Source organism: Coloeus monedula (genome assembly GCF_965178545.1).
Source record: "Coloeus monedula genome assembly, chromosome: 11".
Taxonomy (NCBI): domain Eukaryota; kingdom Metazoa; phylum Chordata; class Aves; order Passeriformes; family Corvidae; genus Coloeus; species Coloeus monedula.
The window spans coordinates 8,809,697-8,830,477 of NC_138791.1; positions in this window are offsets into that span (position 1 = coordinate 8,809,697).

Consider the following 20,781-nt stretch of genomic DNA (forward strand, 5'->3'; position numbering starts at 1 on the left):
TCTGAAGAGAGGCTGCAAAACACAACAGGGTTTGAAAAAAAAAAATCTAATACTGCCACTGAGCAAGCTGTTTTGCTGCTGAGCACCCAGGTCTGTGGTGGGACAGAGCCGGTGGCAGCTGCTCCCAGGCACTTGGTGTGTGCCTGTTAGCTGAAATAAAATTTCACTTGGTGTGAAGTTGTACTTCAGCCGACAGGTTGAAGTGGCATCTCGACAGGGTCACTGTCTTTTTTTTTGTGCCCAGCAAATAGCCGTGAGCAGGGTGCTCTGACAAGGGCTCTGGCGGTTGCCAGGAGTCAGGCACACAGCAGACAGTGCCACCTCACCCCTTCCAGAACCCCACTCTTTCCCAGAAACCTCCGATTCGCTCTGGAGAGCAGGACCCACACAGAGCCCTCTGCTCTATTGATTTTGTTTGTTTTGTTGTGTTCCGGGAAAGCTGGACAGGAGCATTGGGTGAGTGGGCAGGTTTCTGGTAACAGCACTGGGATTTGTGCTTCTCCATGGGTTTGCAGAGCACTCCCTTGGCCCGGGCTCTGGATCACCTCCGTGCAGGTGACCTGCATTCCTGGCTGGACAACACGAAGTCCTCTCCAGGGACAGACACATTCAGCTGCAGGGGAGGCTTCACTCAGGTCTGCTATGGCCTCTGCCTTTGCCACCCAAGCATTGGGAATGCCCGGGAGAGCTCGAGCACCAGGTCAGTGCCTGTCTGTGCACTGAAGGAGCAGCCTGTGCTGCTCCATAGCCATTTTATGGGACAGTGGTAATGTAAGGCTGGGAGAAATCTTGAGAGACCATCCAGGCCGTCCCTAGATCTCTCCTGCATGAGCCCTGAATGTTCCCACTGTCTTGGACACCCCACCAGAGTTCCCCAGGAGCTGATGGGCTCAGAGGGCATCCTAATGAATAGCCTGAAACTGAGCTAAAATTTAAGCTTATTACTTCTCCTATTCCCATTGGATGCTGTCAGAGTGTTCACAGCTCCCTGAAGCTCCCACTTACGTGTTCACAGACCTCCTGTGTCCAGAATAAAATCCTGCAGGCTTCACCAGCTGCTCCTGTACCTGGAGGGATCATGCAGGCAGCTGGGCACAAGATCCGGGCTTACACTTTGCTGGCTTCAAACATCGGGTATCTTGCAACAGTGTTTTAAGAGCAAACATTCCAGTCAGTTTGGTTTAAAATAAATAAATAGTAACAATAACAACCCCTCCACCACCCCCCACCCCAAATGAGGTGGCTCAGCCCATGAGTCACCCCTTCCTGCAACCTTGATCCCCAGCAGCTTTTGCACACTGGTTATTCATATCTGGAACCAGAATCCTCCTAAGTCTTTCCAAAACTACATCCTTCTTTGCCCACCCCTTTTTTTGTCTATTTGCCAAGATCATCTGTATCCTACCCCAGCCTTCCAGCACATCCCCTTGGGGCAGTCTCAGCTGTGTGTTCGCTGAGTACTCTGGCCTCCAGCTCAATTACTGAGCCACTGATGGAGCTGTGGAGCATCTCCCACTGTCTCCTCCCACTTCCACAGGGAACCAAGGGTAACTAATGAAAATAATTTTGCTGCATGTTTTGCAGCCATCTTGCAGGTTGAGTTAATATTGAGTTTCTTTATTTTTCCAGAGGGAATGACAGTCTTGCTTAGCAAAAACCCTGCTAAAGAAATATAGCCCATGCTGCTCTCCCTGCTTCAGGGGCCTGTTGCCCTATTGCAAAAGAAAATTGATTTGGATTAACAAGAATAGTTCTTGTTATTGACCATCCTGACTGTTTCTAGGTGCTTTTTACTTCCAGTCCCAAGCTGTTCGGGGATGCCATGGGGACCAGACCCAATGCCTGGAACATATTTGCCTTAGCGTAAATAACCCTTGGTGGTGTCCGTGAGGTTGGGAAATATTTGGAGTCCTGCCTTTGACCCTGTAGGCAGGAGAGATCACTGGCTTGTTTGCAGAACCAGGTGAAGGCTGGAGGACGTGGGGCTGCTTGGGACCATGCGTGTTGAGAATGGGAACCTCACAGGTGCTTTTGTGCCCATGGGGTCCCCGTCCTCGACACCCACGGCATCCCAAATTTCAACATCCCAGCTCCCCGGCGCTTGTGGCGAGGTGGCACCAGGTGGCAGCAAGGGACCAGCATGGGGAGCTGCTGCGGCACTCTGAGGGGAGCAGAGAGAACCCTAATGCTGCACCCCCTGCTCCAAACCACACCCGGATGGGGTCCAGCTCGTTGCTTGTTGGGGCTGATCGTCCAGACAGGGTCTGGTCTCTGTGGGAGCTGGGTTCTGCATACAGCCCCAAGCCTTGCGTCACCCATCCAAGGGCAAAGCCCACCATTCCTGTTTCATGCTTGGAACTGGGTGCTCTCAGGGTCAAATTCTCTCCTTCTGTAAGATGTCCAGACTTTGAAGTTCAAGGGCAAGTCACCCCTGCAAGGAGTTAAATAATTAACCTGGTTTGCAAGAGCCTCAATTTGGCCTGCAAGCAAACCCCTCTGTGCTCCTGGGGATGCTGTCACCAGCTCACAAATGTTGATTTTGGGTTCTGGCTCAGAGGGGGATGATGTGAGGGATGTGAAAGGAGAAAACTAGGTGGTGCTGAGCCAGGCCACCACTGCTGGGAGTAGTGTCAGTTCATGCATCCCATTCTAGGGGGGCTGGAGGAGGTGGGGGTGATGTATCTACCTCCTTTATCCCTGGAGAAATGATGTCAGGCCTCCCATCCCACACAGCTCAGGAGAGCCCATGCAGCATTCTCCTCTCTGCGTCTCTCTTCAGAACCCGCTCCCCTGCCAGCAGTTCACATCTGAGCAACCAGAGCACTGTGGCTAGGAGGGCTCCTGCAATTTTCCCTGCAGTGCTGAAGAGCTATTGATCTGGATTCAGTTAGTGGGAGACACACCTGGCCACAGGTTACCTGGCAGTGTTCTCTGTCTCAGTGCCTGACTTTGGTTTAGCTGTGTTTGAAGCCCAAGCAGGCGGCTCTGGGTGGAGGCCAGTGCAGTGCCGGCACACAAAAATGGGATCAACAGCTTCTTCCTGTTGTGCAACTGCTGCACAGCCCACGTAGGGAATTTTTGGGAGATTTGTCAGGGCTTTTGTGTTTTCAGTTAATATTTATTTGCTTGTTTTGCGTCTTTCACAAACAAGGAATTTAAATAGTACAGGCTGAGAGGGGGCACAAACCTTGCCTAGCCTGCCTGGAAGTGCTGTGTCCTGCCCCAGGAGCTCCCTGTGCCTTCACCTGCCCAGCCCTGGCTTCCCCTGAGCACGACTCCATGGTCCCACTGGCTCTGGAGCTAGGATTCTGGCACAAATGTTATTTACAGTTTTGCCTGGCAGCCTGCACATGTTTCTGCTCTTATGTAATAGTTCAGCCCAGGGTATGAGCCCACTCACCCATCCCCTACACACACAGAGCCCTGGGCTTTGGGTACCAACACCCCTGCTCCAGACCTTGTGCTGGGGGCAAGGGACAGCTGAGCTCATCCCACTTGTGTAGAGCCCCACATGAACCCTGCCCATGGAGCTTCAGGTTCCTGGCCAGACAGGACTGAGATGTGGGCTCCTCTCTGCTCTGAAACCTGCCAAATGCCACTTCCCTACTCCCCACTTCCAGTTTGGTCCTCTCCTCGTTGGTCCTGGGGTGCAGCTGGGGACAGGAGTAAGGCACAGCACTGTGTGTTCTAACCAGCATCTTTCTAGCAAGACCCATATTTACTGGCCTTCAGGCATTTTGTCTGTGTGTACCCCTAATCTCACTGTGTTTCTGCTTGTGGTTTCCAGAGCAGGCACAGGGATGCAGGGTGTGGGCATCGAGCTTCCTGAGGTGAAACTGCTTGTGGTGTGTAGGGGGAAAGGCAGGGAAAAGTTGCAAAACCCAGGGGCCAGAGTAAGAGGTGTGTGTCTGACATGCTGTCCATGGTTTCCGTGGCTTAGAGGGCATCAGGGCATGGGCAGCATTTGGAAAAACAACCCCTGGAGAGGCTGCTAACGTTGGCAGGAGCCTGACGTCCTGGCCTGCGAGGGACGAAGCCCACATGCTCATGATGCCATTGGCACGTGTGCTGTCCCTGGACTGGGGTGCTCTGTCACCAGAGGGGCATAGGGCAACCCTCTCCCCATCTCCATGTGCTGGGCACCAAGAGCTGGTGCCATCATCAGCTGCAGAGAGTGACCCATGTGTGGCTGGCACTGAGGGGCTGTGAGATGGGGCAGGTGCTCTCCTTGGCCTCTTGCTTTTGGGTGGGTGCCATGGGAAAGGAGTGCTCTCCTCCCACTGCCTCCAGCCCTTCCCACCATGCAGTGGCCCACCAGTAAAAGGCAGCCAGCTCCTGAGAGGTGTCCAGGGTTGGGTTGGGAATGGTGGATCAGATGAGGCAGTGAGTAGCTGCCTGCAAAAAGTCCCTCAGCCATTTCAGGCTGTTATTTAGGTCATTCCCACAGTCCCCAGGAGCCAGGTGACCGTGCCCTCGTGCTGGGCATGCCACAAACCAAACACTTGTCACTTGACTTCACCACAGTCCTAGGACACTGCTCTCTCTCGGTTTGCCTTTAATTGAGTGAGTGAGATGCCTGCCAAAGGTCAGCTTGGGGTCAGTTCCAGATCTCCCGGGTGCAATCTCATGCCAGGCAGGGAAGCAGGGAGCCTGATATTTTGCCCTGCTGACAGAGGGAGGCTGGCGTCCAAAAGGCCACCAAGGGCTGGCAGGCAGTGTGCCCAAGCACCACCCTCCTGCCTGGTCAGGGCTGCACAGGCGGGACCATGTATTGAAAACTCTGTATGTCAGCATTGGAGTTGTGAGTCGCTCCTACCTCCAGGAAGGTTATTGCCTGTGCCAGTGGGTTCAGCTGGAGTTATTCATGCTCCTTCAGGAAACTGAGGGATCCCCAGGAAAGCGAGCAAACTGCTGCAGTGGCATCAGCCAGCTCCTGGGATGGGAACATCACACTGCTCTGGGGACCACAAATCCTTAGGGAGACTGGGAAATGCCAGCCTCTCAACGGTGGTGCTGGGAGGGACTGAAAGAGTGGCAGAAACCTTTGTACAGCCCTATCTGTGTTTTCCCCATTTTAAAGAGCACAGCAAGCTTTCTTGATAAGTGCTGCCATAAATCAAAAGCTGAAGCACAACCAGGATCTCTCCTGGGATGTGCCCTTGAGTCCCATGCTGCAGGGAAGGGATGTGACACTGGTGTTCCTCTGCAGCGTGTTTGTGGTCAAAGCTTGCTCCCACCATACTCACACCTCTCCCTGTGCTGAGGACAGCTCGTGTCCTGCTCCCTTCCCTTTGTGGAGGGACAAAGGTTGGTGGGTAGTGAGAGCGGGGCCTCCCTGTTTCCTTCCCAGATACCAGCAGCAATGAGGTTCTCAGAGTTCTTTTAGGGAAATCAGGAGCAGTTTGTGTAAAATTTAGTCATCGGGGGTGGGGATCAGTCTCCTGGGACCATTACTGCAGCTGGAGTGACTCCTCCAGCTTTGTCACCAGCAGGAGCTAGTTCCCCATTTCCAGGCTCTGCACTACCTGCCATCCTTAATGATCCCCATGTCCTTCAGAAATCTGCCCAAAGTAATTCCAGGTCCCATGCCAGAGTTGAGGACACCCAAGACCTGGTGCCAGACACCCATCCTGCTGCAGCCCTGCCAGTGTGCCTTTAGCATGACCAAATTCTGACCATTAAACCTCTCCAAGCACTTGCAAAGCAATGCTGTTGTCATAGGCTGGCCTGACTGGCACCATGTGGTGTTACAATTGCCCAGAAATTGCCTTTTTGAAACTTTATTTGCAATTGCCCGCTGCTTTACCCTGTCTCAGCTGTAGGGCTGGCAGCTTATGAGACAAGTCACTGCCTGAGGCAGTTGTTGCTGAAATCATTTTAGATGTGGCCAAACCCAATCATATAATCGCCTCTGCATAATCAGAAAGGAAATATAAAATCTAAAAGCAAATAGAAGATATTATGACATTACAGGCATTGGCACCCTGGGCGGTGAGTCTGGCCTGACCTGGGGCATCCTCTCGCTTCTCCCAGACCTTGTCCTGCTGGGACCCTGTGTCTCCAGGGTTCATGCAGGGAGCTGAAGCAAAGGGGATATGCAGCCATGGAGAAGCTGCCTGCCCCCGCTCCAAAGCTGTGGTTTCACTGGAGCATTTTAGAGGAGAATGTGGTTGACTCAGGGAGCTTTCCCAATGGGAAAAGCCTCCCTTGCTGTTGGTTTGGTTTTTGTGGTGGCTCTCTCTGCTAAATTCCACCTTATGGGGCCAGTTAGTATTTTTGATATTTTTAGATACCGCTCAGCCCAGTGTCAGGACTCTGTAATTAAAGGAACTGTTTTGGCAGTTGGATGTTGCCAAGCTGGAGCTTTTGGTTTGAAACCTCCTTCGCAGAAGTATGCACGGCACCAGTGTCCCGTCCCAGTGAGGCATGGCCATGCCAGGAGGGACAGGATCCCTTTGGGCACCTGCCCACCCTGTCAGGAGGGACGGAGGGGCTTGAGGGGCACAGACATGGTGGGCTCTGGTTTTTTTGAGACCTGAGATTCTGGAGCTGTGGGGTGCCTGTGCTGCTGCTCCCTCGATGAAGGTGGCAGGCAGGGTGGCACGATGCAGAGCAGTGCCTCAAGGCGTCTTCTACTGCATCCTCTGTGCCCTCCGTGTATCCAGAGTGTGTCCCTTCTCCAACCCTGCCGTTGGGGTCACTTGTCCTGGAATCCGTCTGTGCCTCGACAGGTTGGGCAGCGCCTGTCTGAGCCAGCAAAGCCTATTTCCCTTCACAAGCTGAGAGATAAACCTAAAAATAACCTCGTTATCTTCCACTTGATCCAAATCAACATCAGTCCCAGCTATAAATAGCCATGCTATTTATATTGAGGTGGGTTGCAGGGTGTGGAGTACGGTGGGGTCACTGTCCCCTGTCAGGGGCTGACCTCACTGCAGGGGTGGGTCTCTGCACCAGGCTGCAAAGCTGCTGCTCTGGCCCCACCGTGCTGGCCATGCTGGTAAGGGCTGTGCCCCCAAGGCAGCTGCATGCCAATGCGTGCAGAGGCTCTGTCCCATTGCAAAACAGTTTCCAGAAACAGCTGGATAAACACTACCCCATGCACCCTCTCTGACATGGGGCCTTGCCCAACGTGTTACCCAAAAATCCCCTGGCACTGTTACAGCTGCAGGGCCTGCCCCCCAAGGGGCTGCTGTGGGGGTCCTACCCAGCCTCATCCTGCCCATGGTCTCGCCCACACTGATGCACTGTGCCATCCAGGGCTTGCTGCAGCCCCTGTGGTGCTCCAAGGTTGCCAAGCATGGGCTCCCAGCACCCTATAATTTAATACCTACACCCCAGATTTTGCTGCTCCCCTGTGCCAAACTTCCCCATCCCCAGGGAGTTGTGTGTTCTCCCAGCTGCAAATGCAGAGGATCTTTGAGATGGAGGCAGCAAAAGAAACTGTCTGAGGGTAACAGGGTAGGGCTGGGTGGGTCAGTGAAGAGGGTGAACAACTAAGTGGGGATTTGGAATAGGAACCTGTGCTGTTTGCTCCAGGTTAGGAAGAAATTGTTATACTGGTTAATCTCTTGGTTTAGCCAGTTGTAACAGCCAAACTGGGATAAATCCCTGCTTTTGCAACTGCATGTACCTGCTGGGAACAGGTGATGTCCCCTCACAGCATGGCCTCCTGTGCTCATACCCATCACAGGGCAGCAATGTCAAGCTGGCACATTTCACACCAGTTCCAAGGTGTGGTTTCCCCTGGCCAGGCTGTGTGATGCCTGGTGGCAGTGGCAGCCACATATCTGCCTACCCGTCTCTCTCCCCAGCTGCTCCAGATTGGGAAATGCCTGCGATGGCATGCTGGGTGAGGGAAATGATGCAGTGATCTGCAGTGTGCCAGTGGTGAGCCTGGCCCTTGTCCTGGCACCAACAGACACATCCAGCAGTAGGACAGGAGGCACGGAGCAGGCTGGTGCTGCACCAGCTGCTGTGCCACTGGCCAGTAGGTTCGGAAACCAGAGCTGTAGGTGCTGCTGTTGGAGTGATACTACAGCTTGGGCTGTTTTGGGGCTTGGGGGCACAAGCAGCCCTTTGCAGCAGGGCTGAGCCTTTGCTAGCTTTGCAGAAGTGGCAGGGCAGGGAGCCCACGGTGTCCCCGGTGCCTCGTGCTGGGCCCTGGCCAGTGCCCTTGCGCTCACTTCTCTGGGCACTGAAATTAGCCACCAACATCAAAGAGGAGGGGGGTTAAAAAAAGAGAGGAGAGGTTTTGTTTACTTGAATCAAAAATAATTTGTGGCAATGCATCTTCTTCCAAGGCAAACAGTGCAGGAGCCTGTCCGTGCTAATCTGGGAAGCTGAAAGTGAGTTAAATGAAAACATGAACGTCTGACAGGGAAACAACTGGTCTCGTGCGCTAAAATAGAGCCGGGAACGCCAGTGAGCTGGAGCTGGAGGAGCTGGGGCAGGCCTGGGAGGGAGGGGTGAAATCCAGGGCAGCAGGCGGGAGGAAACCCTCTGTGCTCCAACATTGTGCAATAAAGGATAACCTCACTCCATGCTGAGCCCTGAGCCAGCAGCCAGGTCCAACCTGCATCCTGGGTGGGCAGACCTGGGGTGCTTGCAGGGAGGGGATATGCTTGTGTGCTATACAGGGGGTTTATATGTCTGTGTGTCTGCCTACTGTGCTCGACAGCTGGGGACCCAAATGGGCCATGCGGGGAGACACACAGACCCCCTGAAACTGATGTGTGTGGCCAGAACCGCAGGAAGTGAAGTGTCACCTCCCACCACTCTGTCTCTCATGATACCCTAAACAGCTGTTGTTGTCCCCAGCATGGATGTTGGCACTGGTAACTTGTCACCAGCCTCGGTAGCGGTAACTTGGGGGTCGGCACACCCTGGGGACCCCCTTGCAAAGGCTGCAGGAGGATGTGGGGTGGTGGTACCCCTGGCCTGGCAGCAGACATGCTGTGGGGAGCGGTCCAGGTGCTGCGGCTGCAGGACATTCCCTTCAACTGTGTTTCTGCTGCAGGTCCTTTGTGTGCCCCAGGCAGGCAGGGGAGCCCTGAGCTCGGCAATGCCGCCGTGGTGCAGAGCAGGCAGCCGAGCTGCAGCGGAGGCTCCAGCTCCCCGTGCTGCCATGCGAGGTGGCAGAAAGTGCCACCTCCGATTGATGCTGAGCGTCACCACAAGGCTACTGAAAGGCCTCCGGTGTGTCACCGTGCCGCTGGCACCCGCCCACGGAGGTGTGACCGCAGGGAGCCGGATATGAAAAGCAGCCGCATTAATGAGCGCGGCGATGTGTTTGTTTGGGCAGCGGGGAGGAGAGTGACATCCGTACCTGCTGTGGGAACAGCACGGGCTGTCCTGGGCTGCAAACCTGTTCCGGCACGTTTCTGTACGCTCTGAGGGGAACCCGGGAAATGCCCCCAGTGTCAACTCTAGCAGGAGCTGAGGGACTTCTCGGTGCTGCAAAACACTTACGGAAGCTCCTGCAGCATGTTGAAGAGGATGGGACCCAATCGAGTCTGCTGGGGCAGGACAGGGACGGGGGCCCAGCCAGCAGGTTTTCTGGGGCTGCTTCTGTGTGGCTGCTGGGACATTCCCCATTAGGGATGGTGCTCGATCTCGCTCAGCTCCAGCCCCATTGCAGCTTTCCCGTGGTCAAAACCAACTGAAATTTTGCCTCTGAGGTCAGCACTTAATAACATGACTGTCAACAGGATGAAATAACTTTGCATGGTGGGACACCAGGGTACCAGCACCAAGTGCCACAGAAGCCCCATGTCATAAAGTACTAGAAACTGTTGTTTCTGAGTTAATGGTGGAGCTGAGCCTTGGCTGTGCAGGACAGGGGTCCAGCTGCTGAAAGGGTTTTGAGCTAACAAGGACATATCTTGGGAAGGGGTGAACTTCAGCCCTGTGTTTACCAGCAGAAATGTGCTGCCTTGACAGTCAGGACTTGTCAGTCAGACCTTACTTGCTCAGAATTTTTTACATTGGCATGGTTCAGCTTCACATCCTCACCTGTTTTCTGCAGAGGGGGGAATGTCCCACCTTGCGGAAAGGGATTAATTGCTTGTCTATATTTTTAGCCAGTATAGTCTGAAATAATCTGAAACTGGAGCAAAGGGGAATGTGGCACCGGGGAGGTGAGAACCTCAGGAGTAGCTGGTTGAGCTGCACCCATAAGCATCCAGCTGGAGCTGCAGGAGCAGATAGCAAGGAATACAGGAGCATGTGCAACACCCAAAGCAAACAGAGCTGCCCGCAATCCCCAGATCTGCACCTCTGCCAACGACAGGGCTGGATGGCTCTGCGGGCGACTGGCACAGGTCAGTACTCCAAAGAAAGCACATGTACATCTGGCTATGCCAACTTCTTAAGATAACCAGATACCAAGTCTGTTTAGTGCAAGAAGAGTAAAACCAAGGCAGTTTCTCTTGGGCACAGTCCCGAAGCAGAGGGCTCCAGGAGAGCTGTGCAGACATACCAGCCAAGCTGCAGCAGCACCTCACCATCTCATCATAGACAGACATTTTGCAAGGCTGAACTACATATGCTGCTCTGATGGCTGCCCATGCCTGTGTCACTGCTGCCTACTCCTCTGGAGTGACTATAGGCTGATGTCATTGTTAGTAACATGACACATGGGCATTTTCCCCTAAGGGCATTTCTTTGAAAAATTGGACTGAGGAGTGACCTTCCACCAAGTACAGTTAATTGCTAACAGGAGCAGAGAGTTGAGGGGTGCCAGCCCTGATGCATAGAGGGAGGGAGGGAAGGAGGGAGCCAGGGTAACTCGGTATTCCCTTCCCATCCAGGTAAATATGCAACATTTTCCAAAAATAAGTGACTCACCCCTACCTGGCTGCCCAGGACAGAGGACCCTGGAGCAGGTGAGTTCCTTTGGGAAGCCATTGGCTGGCTCCAGCATCAGATGGCTGTGGAGGAAAAGCAGTACAGAGCTTTTTCCTGGAAAATCATTACATGTTTGACTTAAGTCACCCTGAGAGAAGCAAGCACAGCCTGGTCCCCATTGAGCTGCACAGCAGGGAGGTGATTTCACATCTGCTGGGATCACGAGCCTGTGTGGGACACCATCGCCTCCCCCAGCATCAGCACAGTGGGATGTCTCATAAACCACAATTAAATGGTCCCTGCTTAGCTCAGGGCATGCAGGACCCCATGCCGGGAGGAGTCGTGAGTGTGCTGGGACAGAGGGTTTGGGTTTTGCTCTGTGCGTCACCAGCCCAGGGGGGTGACTTCTCTGTGGTTTCTCCCCAGAACATTGGCAGTTGAGAGCCAATTTTGTCTGTCCACCTTCCCTGCTGTGCCCTGGGTGCTGTGAGGGTGATGGTAAATGTCCTGGGGGCCCAGGCAGTGGGCCTTGCTCCTCTAGGGATTTATTCCCCTGTGGTTTTTGCGGAGGGCTGAAGGCTTTGAATTGCTGAAACCAGCACAGTTGAACCCAGAACTTGCTCCTGCCCAGTTGTATGCACAAGAGAATAGTGGTGCGGGGACATGGGCAGTTGCCTCCTCTGCCCTGCAAGAGCCTTTGCCACTGAGCTGGGAAAGGTTTATTTCCTCTGGCATATTATTACCCATTAATTAGGTAATGGACACTGTGGGTTGAGGTTTGGGTTTCACCCACTGTGGTGTCAAATGGAGGTCTGACTCCTGGCTCGTCCCCTGCCCTCATTTAAGGGTTGTGCTGCCTGTGGCTGCTGTGAGGGCAGAAGAGCATCTCTGTTGCCTGCCCTGTGTGTGGTACAGGCAGGAGTTGGGGCCTGGGACTGGCTTGCATGGTTTGTGGTGCAGCAGCTGCTCCCTGGGGTCTCGTGGATGGGGAAAGATCACAGAGGGTCTCCAGGACATACCCCAGCATTCCAGTTCAAGGCATGGGGGACTGTATGGAGGTTGGGGTGACACCAGCCTCACCTCATACTTGGGGTGTTCCCATTTTTGCCAGGTGAGGGAGGTGGCACGTGCTGTTGGTTGGCACAATAGGATGGCAGTGCTGGCTGCAACCCCTCCCTGATTCCAGCACACCTACAGCTATTTTACCGCCCACAAACATTGCATTCCTGATACCATGGGCTAGCAAAAGTACTGGCATTAACTAGAGCAGCTTCCTCATGACCTAGAAAGGTGCAAGGAGCCAAGGGCTGGTGCTCATTAGCTCTTGGGGACCCAGACAGAGCAGGGGTGATGTGCAGCCAGACTTTACCCGGGGATGCAACCTGGTGGAATCCATGCGTAGCCCCCCCAGCCTGGATGGAGGAGATCCATCTGTCCCGTGAGGGCTCCCTGCATCGCTGCCAGCATATCCACTCACCCTGCAGCTCCCTCATTTTAACATGCTTTTCTCATTTGCTACACTGTTATTTTGCTCTGAAAGAACTTCAGGAGATTGCTTTGTGTCCATCCTGCTGGGAAGAAGCAGAGCCACCCCTCTGCTCTCCTTGCTCCCTGGTGTAAGGAGGCCCTTCTTTTCCCCTTTTATTTTAGTACTTTGATGTCCTCATAATTTATTTTTGCAGCAGAGTTGTTTTCATGATAAAATGGAAATGTTTCTCATGGGTGGCTTTAGAATGAAAGGCTGAGTGAGTAGGCTAAAAATAGCATCGTGTAAGCCTCTGGCTGCCTGAGTGACTGGGCTGGGCAGGCGCTGCTTGCTGAGCTGGGGAGGGGACCTGGTGGTCCCCAGGGCTGTGTCCAAGGAGACCCTTGCCAATGGCTAACCCTTGCTTCACTGGAACACATGGCTGGTTCACAGGCCAAGCTCAGGATTGCTTTTCTCTGGAGCTAACTTTGGTTATGCTGCATTAGGGGCGGACATCCCCTCTCCTGAGACGTGGTCCTCCTGAGACATCCCCCCTCTGTGTGTGAGCTCCTGATGGCTGGATGGGGACACAGAATCCCCACAGGAGCATTGCAAATGGCATGGGTGCACAAGGCAGGGCTACTCAGGGGGAGCTGAAGCCCCCAGCTTCTCCCCACCTCCAGCAAGGAGAAGTCAGGAGCTGATGAGCAGGATGAAGCTAAAGAACCATAACTCAATAGCTGGGTCTGCCCAGCCCCTGCATCTCTCCCCAGGGGCGCATCGAGGGCTGCCTCTGTGGCAGTTGGATGTGTCCTGAGCAGGATGTGGCTGTCAGCCTTTATCCACTGGAAGTAATGCTGCTGGGGAGAGCTCTCCCAGTAATGTCTCTCATTACACGAACTGACTGCCCCGCTAGGAGGAAAGTTCATTCCTGTTTACCCGGTTGACTCATCTTCCCTTTCATCTTCTCTCTCAGATGTAGCTTATTATATGGTGCTATAAATAGGATTTGCTCCTGATTACATGTGCCCAGCTCTCACCATTTCTTGCCCAGGTGTGACGTCAGCAGAGAGCCTCCCGGCATGGTTGTGTAACATTTTGTTATGGCTCTGGAAATGGGAGTGGGCGGGTGGGCTTGTCTGGGGCTGTCTCCTCCTTTTAGTTTTGATGGCAATAGCTCTATGGGTGCCTCTGACCAAATCTCATCACAGCAACCCTTTCTTCTGTGCAACCACATCTCTTCTGTCTTCCAAGTGCTGACCCCAAAATCCCACTGCCGTGTGCCAGGCCCCACTGCTGGATTCCCACTGTCTTGGAACTGCAGAGCAGAACCATTCAGGCTATGACCTTGCTCCACAGTAGCTGTGAGCAGCTAGGCAGCATGGCAGATCCCAGTCAGAGACAATGCAGTCACTTGGTGTCCCATGCTTCAGTCGCATGTTAGCAGAATCCAGCATATTTCCCGAGTGTGGCTTCAGAGCCCTGTAAATGTGTCACAGATGGCAGGAAGACCATCACAGGAGCTTTTTTTGCTGTGTAGGTGCACCGAGTCACCCTGCAGCCATCTCTGACGAGTAGGTGCCAGGCTGGCTGGCCTGGCACAGCAACACTCCCAGGAAGCATCAGCACATTGCTCAAAGGCATTTGATATAAATAGATGGGCGGCTCAAACCGAAAGCTGTAATCATGTACGTGCCAGCACGAGACAGGAATGGGTAAACACAGGTGGCTGCTGTGTCCGCCAAATGCAGCTCAATGACACCACCAGCATCTCACAAGTGTGGCCCAGTGACATAAATATCCTCAGCATGGCTGCGAGGTGGGGAGCAAGATGAACAGAGCCCACAGCTCTGATAGGATGGCAGAGTCAGCAGAGATAATGGGGCCTTTGGCCTCCTTGTCCTCCATACAAATCCACACCTGGGAAGCTAAGGACATTGAAAATGATGGCAGGGATTGAGCTGATCTTGACAGTGAGTACTGTGGTGCCAGGGATGTCTGCTTGGTAGCAGTCTCTGCAGAGTTTGGGGGCTGGTGATGCAGTTCCCAGCCCGAGGCACAGTGAAGTCAGCTATTTACTGAGAAATTACTCTCAGCTGCAGGCAGGCGAGGTTCAATTGCAGATGAAAGTCAAATATTTACAGCATTCAAATTAGTACTGTGATCTTCCGGGTTGGGAAACCGTGAGCACCGATTCCTGTGTTGAACAGAAATGTTGGCAAGCTGGTGGCTTTGCCCTGCTCCAGTCCTGCCACAGAGAGCGTGGACCAGCTGGCCTTGTTTCCCAGTGCTGCCCTTGAGGGATACCAGTTCCCTGTGGGTTTTTGATGCCCGTCACAGTGGGTGAAGGTTCTGGAGTGTGCTACCAGGTTTTTAAGGCCATGAAGAACAATGATCTCCATTTAGTGGATCTAATCCATAATAGGGACTATTGTGACTCTCACATTCCTCGGTCATCATTTGGGTGGTTAATTACCCTTGCTCTTAAGTAAACAGATAATTTTGCCTTATTGAAGGGAGGATGTTGAAGAGACAAAAGATGGGGTATGGGCTCTGCTTATCTCAAGTGCAGTAGTTCCTCATGGTCCTGCCATGCAGGATGAGGGTAGGTGGCTGATATACCAAGCATGGGGCTGCATCTCCAGGCCATGGACCACCACTGAAGCTCTGCCTTGAACCTCCTACGACACTTTGAGGAGCCTGTCTCCATGGATCTGGGGTGATTTTTGATGAATTTGCATGACTCAGTGAGTAGGGAATTGATCACTTGCCAGCAGGGCTGGCGTCACCAGCCAGTGTGAGAGAAATTTGATGAGAACAATCAGTATTTATTAAGGTGCTGGCTCTGGAAGGGAAGCGCCCTGGTGAGAGCCCTGGGGAAGTGGTTGTGACCGGAGAGCCTGGGTTTCCTGGCAGATTTAGGCAGCAGGATCTGGGCAGCCTCAAGCTGGTAGAAGCAGAAAACCTTATTGCTTTTGTGACTGCTGTGCCACTGTTTCTAGTTTCGCTTTGCATTGATGCTCAGAGACTTACTTGTTTTAACTGAGATGCTGGAAACTGCTTCAGTGATAAGGAGTTGTCAGGGCAGGGATGTGTGAGCTCGTGTTGTGATGTCCCCCCTTTGCCCTTTCCAAAGCCCTCAGTGATAAGAAAAGCAGGAAAATGAAGAACCACAAATTCACACTTTGAAGAACTTCTGTTCACCTAAAATAAGGGGGGAAAGAGCCTGAGCATGTTTCCCCATCCTCCCCAGGGCAGCCCACAGGAGTGAGGCTGTCTTGAAGCTGCCCAAGTAGAGATGGAGGATTTGGGACTCTGCAGGGGGTAAGGAAAACTCTCCTGGATGGATACCTGCACATGACACAGGTGCCCTGTCTGTGAAGTTGATTGGCTGTGGATTGCTTCTGTGGCACTGGCCATGGCAGGGTGGCACAAGCTGTGCTCCAAAAGCCTGGGGATAGGGCAAGCAGGACTGGAGCTGCTCTGAGAGGGCTGCAGTCCTGGCTGAGCCACACAAACTGTGTCCCTGTGGGGTGACGGTGATAACAGGTGACAACAGTCCCTGCCAGTTGTCAGCATAGGTGTGCCACGGGCTTCACAAGCAAGCATGAAGTGAGCCTCTTGTCAGCTTCCCAAGGATGGGAAAGCCAGGGCCAGACCCCTCAGCTCCCGGGCACATGTGCATGCTACCGGCCTTGTGCCTCCCCACCAGCACAGAGCCAAGGCGCTTGCAATGAGGGAACCAAAACACAGCAGCCAGGAGGATTTTGCAGGCTCTTTCATTAACCTTGGCCCAGATACAGTTTGGTTTAATAATCCCTACACAGATTGCCCAGATCAGGGCAGCATTTGCCTCATCTCTGAGATGAGAGACAGAGAAAATCATCAGGAGTATTTTTTTCAGAAAACTTCATAATCTCCATGACCCATCTGACAGATTGGCCTAGGAAGGGGGGCAGCTGCCCTACTCCATGCCAGACACAGCTCACGTTCCTCCCAAATCCGGCACGGCTGCTGCGCTCACTCAGCTTTTGAAGCCTGCCCTACTTTGGATCAGCCCACAACATCTTTGATTTTGAGGTCAGTGACAGCTGCTGGCAAGCCTGCACACCCTTACGCCGTGTTTACTTTTTAAGCAGCTCAGTGTAAATACAGAACTAAAAGATTCCTTGGGCTGCTTTAACCATTTCAGTATTCCTGCAGAAGAATTCGGTACGAATTGGGATGGGGCTCACAGCCTTCATATGGCTGTAGCTGTTTGCACCAGATGAGGCTTCAGTTCTGCTTAATTCTGGGTTTGATTATTGATCCCTCACTATTAACTGAAGAGGAGACTGGGGGGACTTCATTGTGATCTACAGCTTCCTCTCAAGGGGAAGCAGAGGGGCAGGCACTGATGTCTTCTCTATCATGACCAGTGACAGAACCCAAGGGAATGGCATGGAACTGTGTCAGGTGAGGTTTAGGTTGGATATTAGGAAAAGGTGCTTCACCCAGAGGGTGGTTGGGCACTGAAACAGGCTTCCAAGGGAAGTAGTAATGGCACCAAAGCTGCCAGAGATAACAAAGTGTTAGGACAATGCTCTTGGGCACATGGTGTGACTTTCCTGTGCAGGGTCAGGAGTTGGACTCGATGATCCTTGTGGGTCCCTTCCTCAGGGAAATTCTATTATTCTATGATTTTGTGATAATTGCTTTATGCTGGGCTCACACATAATCTGCAATCTCCTGTTATTCCTTTTCCCTTGAGAGATGGAGAGGATCTTTGCAATTCTCTGATGACTTTCTATATCCTCTCCCCTTTGGGGGATGCTGAGCTTTTCTGGTGAGGTGTTTGCCCCATGCCGCTGACAATGCACCCCCTGCCAGCCCTTCCCTGGGCAGAGGCACCATGATGCACCCTCCAGTCCTTCTCCATAAGCCAACCCTTCCTTCCTGCTGCCTCGCTGGGAGAGCCTTAGCCCCGTGGTGACAGGCAGCTGGAGAGCAGCAGGAGGCCAGCAAGACGTCATCTCTGTGCTGGGAGAACATGCTGTTCCCTTCTGCGAATGACTCGGGAGGAAGGAATTTAACTTAGAATTTCCTCCTTAAGAGCTCCAGCCCTTGTTCTGGCCAGATGCTTCTGGGAGAGGGATTTTGTCCAGCTGGGTTGCAGGAAGAGGGCACAGGGTGGCTTTAGGGATGGGATGCCCCTGGGTAAGGGTGCTGCGAGCTTGGATCCCCTTATTTCCTAATTTCTGCCAATGGCTCTGGCATAGGTTTCTGTAGCTGGCTACCAGGGAAGTTCTGAGATGGAGAGGTGGGGAGGAGAGAGGTTAAAACCTGTTGTGGCTTAGGCAGCCCCTGCAGGGCCCCAGAGGTGCTGGTAGACACGGTGACAGTGTCAGCATGCCTGGGGAGGCATGCCAAGCATTTGCAGCCTCTCTGGCATGCTGAGGGCTCGATGGAGATCCCCTGCTTCTCCTTGCTGCCCCAGGCCTGTATAGCTTGCCCTGGGCAAGCTGCCCACAGCAGTCCACCCAGGGGCTGCAGGGCCCCCCATGTCCTCTTTGCAAAGAGGTGCCAGGCAAAGCTTCCTCTTTGCCACGTGGCTGCTTGTGCCACCTTGCAAGCTGAGCCACCCTTCCACGTGGCCAGTCAGCACGTGAATTGCTCTTGCCCAAAAGCACGAGCCAGTTGCCAGGCTGGAAATCATGACTTCCCTGCAGTAGCAGCTCTCTCTTTTACTTGCTCCAGAGCCGTGATGTTCTTGTTTTGGCTCGGCAGTGGTCTCTGGGTTCTGGGAACAGCTGGCATAATTAGTGCCTTTGGTGCCACTTGCTCATCATGGGCATTGAAACCCTTTGCAAATTTCTCTATAAGAACTAGGTCAGCATAAACTCTCTCTTTGGAAAGACAAGAAGCACAGAGGATTAATTAACTTGCTTGGTATTGCACAGCTAGGCAATGGCAGTGCTGTCAGAAAGCATGCCCCGATCCCGGGGGAAGCTGAGGCTCTTGCAGCAGGGTGCTCCTCCTCCCGATTGGACACGATTGAGATGCCCTGTGTTTGCTCTCCCAATCCAGGCTCCATCCAGCAGCTGGTGAGGGCAGCCTGGTTGTCTGCTGGCTGAGTGATGAAGCTCCCATCCTTACGGCCTTACAGCTCATGGTTGCTGATGCCTGGATGTTTGCAGCCGCTGCCTGTTTCAAAGCAGCAAAAGCTGGCAGTGATGTAACCAGGTACTAAAAATAGCTTGAGGAAGAGTTCCTGAAGCAGCATGAGAAACTGCAGGGAAGGGATAGATGTGAGGACTGGATTAATGAGAAATTACCTTCCCAATCAGTGCTGATCCAGTGTATCCACTTGGCATTGCCTGGAGTGCTGCTGCTGCAGGGGTGATGGGCCAGGAGCACTTGCTGCTGCTGGCTCCCTGCATCCTGAAGACCTGATGGAGCATGTTCATCCCAGTTGGGAGACACCTCTGCTCATCCCCATCCTTCCCAACTCTCATGTGGGTCTTCTGGTTTGCATTCTTATCCATGGAGAGCTGATGGGGAAAGCTGGTGGAGAAGACTATAGCTGTGTGGAAGGGAAGGAGTGAGAGCCTGCAGCCAGGGTCAGGAGGGTGGAGGTCACAGCCATGGGCACGAATGTTACAGCATTTTTTTGGGACTGGTCTGCTAGTGAGTGAAGCAATCTGCTTGGGAAGCCCCCATGAACTAACTGTGGAATCTGCAGTAGTTCAGCCCATTCCTCCATGGTGCCCATCACATAAGGCTGAGCTTCCCCACATGGCCATGGCCCCAAGGGGACTCGTAGCCCTGGAGCTCACAGGACCTCACTGCCAGCCTGCGCTGCAGTATTGTGGGCTCTGCCTTGAGCACCGTCAGCTCCTCAGGGGGAACAAATCCATTGGAGGGAGGGATTTTGCTCTTCCATGACTAAAGAGATTTAGATTTATTTTCAGATGAGTTAGGCTTCCTTGTTCAGGACATCCTGGCAGAGTTTTCCCCTTCAAGGTGGAATGAAAATGCTTATCTGCAAAGCTAAAAGGCACATGGGATTATGTTCTGACTTCTACAGCATCATCTCCTCCTTGATGGCTGCAGTAACGTGCATGACTGCTCAGGGGGAAACCAACAGGAGGAGCAGGCAAGGGGAAGGAACGGGAGGAAACCCACATCCAAGCTCCTCCACAGGAGATAAAATGAGAGAGCAATGGGGGCACTGCCTCTGGGGGCACACTGAAGGGTGAAAGGGAAAAGGAGGGAGGCTTTGGTTCCTGTAGTGGGGCATTAATGCTGCAGCATCCACAGCCCGAGCCTGCGGTTATTTGCTTGCTGCAGGCTTGGCGGGCAGGGGACAGAGCTGCTGGTGAGTGTGAGCTGTCACAAACTGGAGCCACGTTTGATTTCTGTGAGGAAGGAGGTATCGCAGACAGCACCTGGCCCATCTGCAGTGAGATGGATTGTGGTGAGTGAGGCATCACAAGCCCTTTCCTTCCTGCACAAAAGGTGCCCTGTGATGTGTGAAATACAGACAGTCCCCTCTCAATTGCTATTTCTGCCAGCATTTATTTCTCTCATTTGACTTACTGGTGTAAAGTCTTGTAAGCATTAAGTCTGTTGAATGGGGATGAGAAGTTTTAACCAGTTCTTTACCTGAGGGATTCAATGAGGGATGTCTGCATCTGCTGAGACAAAGCTTTTGACCTTCTCTTGCCTGAAGACACCTCCCAAAAGGTCTGCTGAGACCAGCCCCAATCCCCCAAAAGTGGGAGCAGGATTTGTGGAGCATCTCTGGGCGAAACCAGGCTGTGCAAAGTGGCTGCAAAAGTGAAAATGTTATTCAAAGGCCAGGGGTGGCATGTTTAAAGCAGATGAAGCACAAGCTGACTTATTTTGATTGATGTTTATATCTGAACTGGCTTTACCCTGCCCTAAATAGTCTGCACTGCTGTGCTGCACTGAGCAGTGCTGGTGACATTTCAGCAGTACCAGGTGGGTAGGTGAGGTGGGACGTGCGTCTGAGGGACACCAGCCAAAGCCCAGTATCACCCAGCTTGGGAAGTTCCCAAAATGTTCCCTGGAGGAGTTTCAGCTCTTAGTCATGCTACTGTGCATGCTGGGGAGTTGGGCCTGTTTTGCTGAAGGCAAAATCATGAAATTGTGACCATACAGAGGGCAGAGAGTAGTGCTGCGGGGAGAGGTCTGGGTGCCCCAACCAAGACTGAGGACTCTGGCCAAAGCCTGGAGCAGAAAGCACAATCCCAGACACAGGGATCTGGCCTTAAGCACCCCCATGATAAACATAATTATTCCACAAATAATAATACAAATGGAGATAATTAGTCCAGCCTGCTGGAAGGGCCCTTGTACCACTGCCTGGCCCTGTGGGATGGAGAAAGGAGCAGAGGGATTTATTCACCAAGGAGTGCCTAGGGGAGGCTCAGAAGAAGGAGAATCAGCCAGTGAAGCTGCAGGAG